The following is a 10,354-nucleotide window of genomic DNA, read 5'->3' as shown; positions in this document are numbered from 1 at the left end:
GTAAGGTCAGCCAGCTGCTTGGTGATCATCTTGTTTTGAGCCAGCAGAGCGTCCATATTGTTCAGCTCCATTACTCCTCGAGTGTTGCCCCTTTCAGAAGTATAGAAGTAGTCATTCTCAGCTACAGTCTCGATGGCATCTACGACTTCTTCAATGGTCTTTTTCTTGTTCAGAGATCCCTCGGATGAGTGGTCTACTACCTTCTTTGATTCATAAGACAGACCCTCATAGAAAATGTGTAGTTGCACCCATTCATTAAACATATCTGGCGGGCACCTTCTTGTTAAGTCCTTAAACCTCTCCTATGCTTCATAGAGAGTTTCACCATCTTGTTGCCTGAAGGTTTGTACCTCAGCTCTCAACCTATTGATTCTTTGAGGAGGGTAAAATCTCGCCAAGAATTTGTTAACCACATCTTCCCAGGTTGTTAAACACTCCTTCGGGAAGGATTCCAGCCAATTAGATGCCTTATCCTTGAGTGAAAAGGGAAACAGAAGCAGTTTATAAGTGTCAGGATGAACACCATTAGACTTCACAGTATCACATATCCTTAGGAAGGTGGTTAGATGTTGATTGGGGTCTTCTTGGACGCTTCCTCCGAATGCACAATTATTCTGAATGAGAGTGATGAGCTGGGACTTTAGTTCAAAGTTATTGGCATGTATGGTTGGCTTTTGGATGCTACTTCCACAATTTCCTAGGTTTGGATTGATGTAAGAGCCTAGAACTCTTTTCTCTTGCCCAGCATGATTTACTGGGCCTTCCCTGGCATGGTTGTGAGCTTCTTCTTCATGGTGGTTCTCCATATTCTCCTCCATTTCTGTTTCAAAATACTCTTCCTCTTCCTCAGCACCAACGACTCTCTTCCCTCTTGCTTCCCACTTTAATCTAAGGAGGGTCCTCTCAGGTTCATAATCAAAGGACGTTGAGACCCCGCTTCTTCTACTTGTCATACAACCAACAAAGCAAAGACCAATAAAGGAAATGAATGAAGAAATCACTCTTGTTAGAATAGCTGTTAGTGTGAGTGATGCAATATATCAAACAGTTAGTGGGTTAGTGAACTGAATTGTAAATAATAAAGAAAACACAACAAACGGGTAAGGGGTAAAGGAAAGAAAATAACTAAAACTGAAAGTAAATAACTCAAATAGAATTAAACAAACAAAAGAAAAATGCTCAATCTATTTATCCTCCAACTTAATCATTGTCGATACAAAATCAATCCCTGGCAACGGCACCATAAACTTGATGCACGGAAACTTGTCTCTCAACAAATTTCCCTTCGACAAGTATACCAAATTGTTGTCAAGTAAAAACTCACAATAGAGTAAGGTCGAATCCCACAGGGATTGATTGGTCAAGCAACTTTAATTAGAGGAATGTTCTAGTTGAGCTAAGCAGAAATTGAGTTGAGGAAATGCAGAAAATCAAAAGGCGGGAAAGTAAATAACAGAAAGTGTAAATGTTGGAAATAAATGGCAGAATGTAAATGGCAGAAAGTAAATTGCAGAATCTTAAATGGGGTTTTGGGAAGATGAGCATAAAAGTAAATGGCAGAAAATAAAGAGAATGGGTAAGATCAGAAATGGGGGATTCATTGGGCTTAGGAGATGTTGCATTCTCTAGATCAAATTCATTCTCATCTCTTCCTCAATCAATGCATTCATTGATCTCCTTGGCAATCTTAAGTGATTGGATTCCAATTCCTTGGCAACCCAATCTCTCTAAGCTTGAACAATTGCCTAATTCATTGATTTAATTGCTCATGGGAAGAGATGAAGTTTGGTTACTGATTATACCACATGCATTCCCAAATCAAAGTATATGTAGGATTATATATCACTATATCCATCCAAACCCCAATTTGGTCCAACATGAGAAAGCATGTCTAGCATGATCTCTTCATTCCTCTTCCGAGGTTCCAAAGAGATCCAAGTATGAATAGCTTCTTTTACAAGACAACTACCCAATTGGGTGAAGATTGAAAGCTTTCTAGTAAAATCAAGAGAAAAAAAAGAAGAAGAATAATGAAAACTATTATTGATCCATCAAATTACAACAGAGCTCCCTAACCCAATGAAAAGGGGTTTAGTTGTTCATAGCTCTGGAAATGGAAGATGATAAAGAAGAATGCATTCTGAAATTAAACTAGAAGTTGCAGAGAAAGTAAAATATACAGAGTATAGTTCTCAAGTTTCAGATCTCCCTTTTTCAATTCAAAACTATCCCTATATATACTACTCTTCAGATCTTCTAGTTAGCTCTTCAAGTCTTGGATATGGGCCCTTGATCTTTAGTTGAAGTAGTTACAGTCTTTAGTGGGCTCAGCTTTGCTTGCAAAGAAAGTTTAAGTTAGGCATGATGGGAAGTTAGTTAGGACGTTACTGGCGTTAACGTTAAGCGTAAATTTTGGTTCGAGAGCGTTAGTGACGATTACTTTGTCACTAACATTCCAAACTAAGTGATCCATGTTAACTTCAACGTTATTGGTACTAACGTAACCACTAACGTTGCCTCTTTAGCCCTTCGCAAGTGTTATTGGCACTTACTTTTACCAATAACGTTGCTCCTGGTCCCTTTCTTCCACGTTAATGATCCACGTTGGTGTAACTAATGTAACGGCCCAACTTCCAGCATGTCATGATCATACTAAAAGGTGAACGTTACCAACTTGTTTCCCCAACTTAAGTAATATTTAATAAATATAAGCCTGTTCGTTGTTAACACCTCGCGAGTTTCGAGTAATTTTTTTTAAAACAATAGTAGTTTAGAGTCGCATACATAGAGTATAACAACGAAACATGAGTACTGGTGCACGAAATTGTGATGTCACTTTAATGATGTAAAATTCATGGCTCTTTCTTTCCCTGGCAATGGCGCCAAGAACATGGTGCCAATACCATGGTTCACAACTTTGATACAACTAACCAGCAAGTGCACTGGGTCGTCCAAGTAATACCTTACGTGAGTAAGGGTCGAATCCCACGGAGATTGTTGGTATGAAGCAAGCTATGGTCACCTTGCAAATCTCAGTTAGGCAGATATAAATGGATAATGGTGTTTTCGAATTTAATAGAATAAAATAGGGATAGAAATACTTATGTAATTCATTGGTAGGAATTTCAGATAAGCGAATGGAGATGCTTTCGTTCCTCTGAACCTCTGCTTTCCTACTACCTTCATCCAATCAGTCTTACTCCTTTCAATGGCTGGCTTTATGTGATACATCACCACTGTCAATGGCTACTTTCGGTCATCTCTCGGGAAAATGATCCAATGCCCTGTCACGGCACGGCTAATCGTCTGGAGGCATCACCCTTGCCAATGGCTTCATCTTATCCTCTCAGTGAATAATATGCTCACGCACCCTGTCACGGCATGGCTATTCATCTGTCGGTTCTCGATCATGCTGGAATAGGATTTACTATCCTTTTGCGTCTGTCACTAACGCCCTGCAATCGCGAGTTAGGAGCTCGTCACAGTCATTCAATCATTGAATCCTACTCGGAATACCACAGACAAGGTTTAGACTTTCCGGATTCTCTTGAATGCCGCCATCATTCTAGCTTACGCCACGAAGATTCCGGTTAAGAGATCTAAGAGATATTCATTCTAGCTTATTTCATGTAGAACGGAAGTGTTTGTCAGGCATGTGTTCATAGGGGAGAATAGTGATGAGCGTCACACATAATCATCACCTTCATCACGTTCTTGGGTGCGAATGGATATCTTAGAAGCGAAATAAGATGAATTGAATAGAAAACAGTAGTACTTGCATTAATCTTTGAGGAACAGCAGAGCTCCACACCTTAATCTATGGAGTGTAGAAACTCTACCGTTGAAAATACATAAGTGAAGGTCCAAGCATGGCCGAGATGGCCAGCCCCCTAAAACGTGATCAATAGTCTCCTAAGATGAATAATGGATTAAAACTGAGACCAAAGATGGTCAAAAAGACGCCTAATACACTAGTAAAAGGTCCTATTTATAATAAACTAGCTACTAGGGTTTACATGAGTAAGTAATTGATGCATAAATCCACTTCCTGGGCCCACTTGGTGTGTGTTTGGGCTGAGCTTAAGTGTTCCACGTGAAGAGGCCATTTGTGGAGTTGAACGCCAGCTTTTGTGCCAGTTTGGGCGTTCAACTCTGGTTTTGGCTCCTTTTCTGGCGCTGGACGCCAGATTTGGGTAGAAAGCTGGCGTTGAACGCCAGTTTACGTCGTCTATCCTTGGCCAAAGTATGGACTATTATATATTTCTGGAAAGCCCTGGAAGTCTACTTTCCAACGCAATTGGAAGCGCGCCATTTCGAGATCTGTAGCTCCAGAAAATTTATTTTGAGTGTAGGGAGGTCAGAATCCAACAGCATCAGCAGTCCTTCTTCAACCTCTGAATCTGATTTTTGCTCAAGTCCCTCAATTTCAGCCAGAAAATACCTGAAGTCACAGAAAAACACAAAAACTCATAGTAAAGTCCAAAAATGTGAATTTAACATAAAAACTAATGAAAACATCCGTAAAAGTAACTAGATCCTACTAAAAACATACTAAAAACAATGCCAAAAAGCGTATAAATTATCCGCTCATCACAACACCAAACTTAAATTGTTGCTTGTCCCCAAGCAACTGAAAATCAAATAGGATAAAAAGAAGAGAATATACTATAAATTCCAAACTATCAATGAAACATAGCTTCAATCATATGGGCGGGACTTATAGCTTTTTGCCTCTTGAATAGTTTTGGCATCTCACTTTATCCATTGAGGTTCAGAATGATTGGCATTTATGGGAACTTCAGATTTCGAATAGTGTTATTAACTCTCCTAGTTCAGTATGATGATTCTTGAACACAGCTTCTTTATGAGTCTTGGCCGTGGCCCTAAGCACTTTGTTTTCCAGTATTACCACCGGATACATAAATGCCACAGACACATAATTGGGTGAACCTTTTTAGATTGTGACTCAGCTTTGCTAAAGTCCCCAATTAGAGGTGTCCAGGGTTCTTAAGCACACTCTTTTTTTGCTTTGGACCTTGACTTTAACCACTCAGTCTCAAGTTTTCACTTGACACCTACACGCCACAAGCACATGGTTAGGGACAGCTTGGTTTAGCCGCTTAGACCAGGATTTTATTCCTTTAGGCCCTCCTATCCACTGATGCTCAAAGCCTTGGGATCCTTTTTATTTGCCCTTGCCTTTTGATTTTAAGGGTTATTGGCTTTTTGCTCTTGCCTCTTGGTTTTAAGAGCTTTTGGCTTTTTCTGCTTGCTTTTTCTTTTTCTTTCTATTTTTTTTTCGCTATTTTTTTTTTCTGCAAGCTTTGTTTTTTTGCTGCTTTTTCTTGCTTCAAGAATCATTTTTATGATTTTTCATATTATCAAATAACATGTCTCCTAGTCATCATTCTTTCAAGAGTCAACATATTTAACATTCTTAAACAACAACTTCAAAAGACATATGCACTATTCAAGCATACATTCAGAAAACAAGAAGCATTGTCACCACATCAATATAATTAAACTAAGTTCAAGGATAAATTCGAAACTCATGTACTTCTTGTTCTTTTGAATTAAAACATTTTTCATTTAAGAGAGGTGATGGATTCATAGGACATTCATAACTTTAAGACATAGTTACTAACTACTAATGATCATGTAATGAAGACACAAACACAGATAAGCACATAACATAGAAAACGAAAAACAGAAGAAATAAGAACAAGGAATGAATCCACCTTAGTGATGGTGGCGTTTCCTTCTTGAGGAACCAATGATGTCCTTGAGCTCTTCTATGTCTCTTCCTTGTCTTTGTTGCTCCTCCTTCAATGCTTTTAGATCATCTCTGATTTCATGAAGGATGATGGAGTGCTCTTGATGTTCCACCCTTAGTTGCTTCCAATAATTGTGTGGAAGAAAATGTATCCCCTGAGGTATCTCAGGGATCTCTTGATTTGTAGTCAAATGTTCTACCACTGAGCTATAGACCCTTGATGGAAGCTTTTGTCTTCCCTTTCCTTTTTCTAGAGGTTTCTCTGGCCTTAGGTGCCATCAATGGTTATGGAAAAAACAAAAAAGCTATGCTTTTACCACACCAAACATAGAATGTTGCTCGCCCTCGAGCAAAAGAAGAAAGAATAAAAGAAGAAGGAGGAGATGGATGGGAGTGTGTATTCGGCCATATGGGTGTGATTGGGTGGGAGAGAGATGTTGAATTTTGAAGGTAGTGGGTGTATGGATGTGAGTGGTAAATGGAAAACAGAAGGGATGATCATGAATGGAAGGAGAGATGATGAGGTAGGTGGAGATCCTGTGGGGTCCACAGATCCTGAGTAGATCCTGTGGGATCCACAGATCCTGAGGTGTTCAAGGATTTACATCCCTGCACCCATTAAGCATGTAAAAATGCCTTTGTACCCAACTCTGGGCGTTCAGCGCCAGGTTGGTGGCCATTTTGGGCGTTCAACGCCCATTTATGTGCCATTTCTGGCGTTGAACGCCAGAACCATGCCTGTTCTGCCGTTCAGCGCCCAGAAGCTGCCCATTTTGGGCGTTCAGCGCCAGAACCATGCTCTGTTCTGGCGCTGAACGCCAGACAGATGCTCCTCCAGGGTGTGATTTTTCTTCTGCTATTTTTTATTCCGTTTTCAATTTTTATATTTATTTTGTGACTCCACATGATCATGAACCTACAAAGACATATAACTAAGAAAAATATAGTTAGATAAATAAAAATTGGGTTGCCTCCCAACAAGCGCTTCTTTAATGTCAATAGCTTGACATTGGGCTCTCATGGAGCCTCACAGATGTGCAGAGCTTTGTTGAGACTCTCCAATACCAAACTTAGAGTTTGGATATGGGAGTTCAACACCAAACTTAGAGTTTGGTTGTGGCCTCCCAACACCAAACTTAGAGTTTGACCGTGGGGGCTCTGGTTGACTCTGCTTTGAGAGAAGCTTTTCATGCTTCCTCTCCATGGTTGCAGAGAGAGATCCTTGAGTTGTAAACACAAGGTTGTCCTCATTCAATTGAAGGACTAGTTCTCCTCTGTCCACATCAATCACAGCTCTTGCTGTGGCTAGGAAAGGTCTTCCTAGGATGATGGATTCATCCTCTTCCTTTCCAGTATCCAAGACTATGAAATCAGTAGGGATGTAAAGGCCCTCAACCTTTACTAACACGTCCTCTACCTGTCCATAAGCCTATTTTCTTGAGCTGTCTGCCATCTCTAAGGAGATTTTAGCAGCTTGCACCTCATAGATTCCCAGTTTCTCTATTACAGAGAGGGGCATGAGGTTTATTCCTGAACCAAGGTCACACAGAGCCTTAAAGATCATGGTGCCTATGGTACAGGATATTATGAACTTTTCAGGATCCTGTCTCTTCTGAGGCAATGTCAGTTGATCCAGATCACTTAGTTCATTGATGAACAAGGGAGATTCAACTTCCCAAGTATCAATGCCAAATAATTTGGCATTCAGCTTCATGATTGCACCAAGAAACTTGGAAGTTTGCTCTTTAGTAACATCCTCATTCTCTTCAGAAGAGGAATACTCATCAGAGCTCATGAAGGGCATAAGGAGGTTCAATGGGATCTCTATGGTCTCTAGATGAGCCCCAGAGTCCTTTGGTTCCTCAGAGGGAAGCTCCTTATTAACCACAGGACGTCCCAAGAGGTCTTCCTCCTTGGGATTCATGTCCTCTCCTCTCCTCACAGGTTCGGCCATGGCGCTTATGTCAATGGCCTTGCACTCTCCTTTTGGATTCTCTTCTGTATTGCTTGGGAGAGTACTAGGAGGGATTTCAGTGATCCTTTTACTCAGCTGGCCCACTTGTGCTTCCAGATTTCTAATGGAAGACCTTGTTTCATTCATGAAACTTACAGTGGCCTTAGATAGATCAGAGACTAGATTTGCTAAATTAGAAGCATTTTGTTCAGAGTTCTCTGTCTGTTGCTGAGTTGATAATGGAAAAGGCTTGCTATTGCTAAACCTGTTTCTTCCACCATTATTAAAGCCTTGTTGGGGCTTTTGATCCTTCCATGAGAAATTTGGATGATTTCTCCATGTTGAGTTATAGGTGTTTCCATAAGGTTCACCTAAGTAATTTACCTCTGCTATTGCAGGGTTCTCAGGATCATAAGCTTCTTCTTCAGAAGATGCCTCTTGAGTACTGTTGGATGCAGCTTGCATTCCATGCAGACTCTGAGAGATCATATTGACTTGCTGAGTCAATATTTTATTCTGAGCCAATATGGCATTCAGAGTATCAACCTCAAGAACTCCCTTCTTTATAGGCGTCCCATTACTCACAGGATTCCTTTCAGAAGTGTACATGAACTGGTTATTAGCAACCATGTCAATGAGTTCTTGAGCTTCTGCAGGCGTTTTCTTTAGGTGAATGGATCCTCCTGCAGAAGTGTCCAGTGACATCTTTGATAGCTCGGATAAACCATCATAGAATATATCCAAGATGGTCCATTCTGAAAGCATGTCAGAAGGACACTTTTTGGTCAACTGTTTGTATCTTTCCCAAGCTTCATAGAGGGATTCACCTTCTTTCTGTCTGAAGGTTTGAACATCAGCTCTAAGCTTGCTCAGCTTTTGAGGAGGAAAGTACATGGCTAAGAAAGCCATGACCAGCTTATCCCAAGAGTTCAGGCTGTCTTTGGGTTGAGAATCCAACCATAATCTAGCTCTGTCTCTTACAACAAAAGGGAAAAGCATGAGCCTGTAGACTTCAGGATCTACTCCATTAGTCTTAACAGTATCACATATCTGCAAGAATTCAGTTAAGAACTGAAAAGGATCTTCAGATGGAAGTCCATGAAACTTGCAGTTCTGCTGCATCAGAGAAACTAATTGAGGTTTCAGCTCAAAGTTGTTTGCTCCAATGGCAGGAATGGAGATGCTTCTTCCATGTAGATTGGAATTAGGTGCAGTAAATTCACCAAGCATCTTCCTTACATTATTATTATTTTCGGCTGCTATCTCCTCTGCCTGTTCGAAAATTTCTGAAAGGTTATCTCTAGATTGTTGTATTTTAGCTTCTCTTAATTTTTTTCTTCAGAGTCCTTTCAGGTTCTGGATCTGCTTCCACAAGAATGTTCTTATCCTTGCTCCTGCTCATATGACAAAGAAGAAGGCACAGCAAAATAATAATAATAACAGAGATCCTTTATACCACAGTATAGGGATCCCTGTGTGAGTAGGAGAAGAGGGGGAGACAAAGAATGTAATATGATGGAGGAAACACAACTGTGAGGAGGCTAGATATGTGAGATGAGATGTTAGGATATGAATGAATAAATAGAATGAGATGGGAGAGGGAGAATTTTCGAAAATATTTTTGAAAAAGAGTTAGTGATTTTCGAAAATGGTTTTTGAAAAATGTTAGTAATTTTCGAAAAATTTTTTTTTTTTTTGAAATAAAAAATAAAAAATAAAAATAATTAGTTAATTAAAAAGAAATTTTGAAAAAGAGGGAAGATATTTTCGAAAATTAGAGAGAAAGAGTTAGTTAGGTAGTTTTGAAAAAGTTTAAGAAACAAAAAGTTAGTTAGTTAGTTGAAACAAATTTTGAAAAGATAAGAAGTTAGGAAGTTAGAAAAGATATTTTGAAAAGATATTTTTGAAAAAGATAAGGTAAGAAGATATTTTTAAAAAGATATGATAGAAATTAGTTTTTTGAAAAAGATTTGATTTTTAAAATCTCAATTAATGACTTGATTCATAAGAAATCACAAGATATGATTCTAGAACTTAAAGTTTGAATCTTTCTTAACAAGCAAGTAACAAACTTCAAATTTTTGAATCAAAACATTAATTGATTATGTTATTTCGAAAATTTGGTATAAAAATAAGAAAAAGATTTTTGAAAAATATTTTTGGAATTTTCGAAAATAACTAAGAATTTTGAAAAAGATTTGATTTTTGAAAAAGATTTTGAAAAAGATAAGATTTTCAAATTGAAAATTTGATTTGACTCATAAGAAACAATTTGATTTCAAAAATTTTTGAAAAAGTCAATCCAAATTTTCGAATTTGATGAGAGAAAAAGGGAAAGATATTTTTTTGATTTTTGAATTTTTTTTATGATGAGAGAGAAAAATAGCAAAAAAACTCAATGCATGAAAATTTTGAATCAAAACAATGAATGCATGCATGAATGATATGAATGTCAAGATGAACACCAAGAACACTATGAAGATCATGATGAACATCAAGAACATATTTTTGAAAAATTTTTAATGCAAAGAAAACATGCAAGACACCAAACTTAGAATTCTTTAATGCTTAGACACTAAGAATTCAAGAATGCATATGAAAAACATGAAAAGACACAAAACATAAAA

The 10,354-nt window shown here is 38.5% G+C and overlaps 2 non-coding genes across 2 annotated transcripts; both read left to right on the top strand.

Annotated features, from left to right (window-relative positions):
- Positions 1-258: 258 nt before the first annotated feature.
- LOC112746178 (small nucleolar RNA R71) lies at positions 259-365 on the top strand. The gene has a single exon (XR_003174073.1). It is a non-coding gene; the product is annotated as a small nucleolar RNA R71 (small nucleolar RNA).
- An 8,121-nt stretch (positions 366-8,486) lies between these two features.
- Positions 8,487-8,594, top strand: LOC112745420 (small nucleolar RNA R71). Its single transcript, XR_003173350.1, has one exon. It is a non-coding gene; the product is annotated as a small nucleolar RNA R71 (small nucleolar RNA).
- The last annotated feature ends 1,760 nt before the right edge of the window (positions 8,595-10,354 follow it).

Source organism: Arachis hypogaea, chromosome 14, assembly GCF_003086295.3.
Source record: "Arachis hypogaea cultivar Tifrunner chromosome 14, arahy.Tifrunner.gnm2.J5K5, whole genome shotgun sequence".
In the NCBI taxonomy this organism is placed as follows: domain Eukaryota; kingdom Viridiplantae; phylum Streptophyta; class Magnoliopsida; order Fabales; family Fabaceae; genus Arachis; species Arachis hypogaea.
The sequence above is the reverse complement of the archived record's forward strand: the minus strand, read 5'-3'. Positions and strand labels throughout refer to the sequence as shown.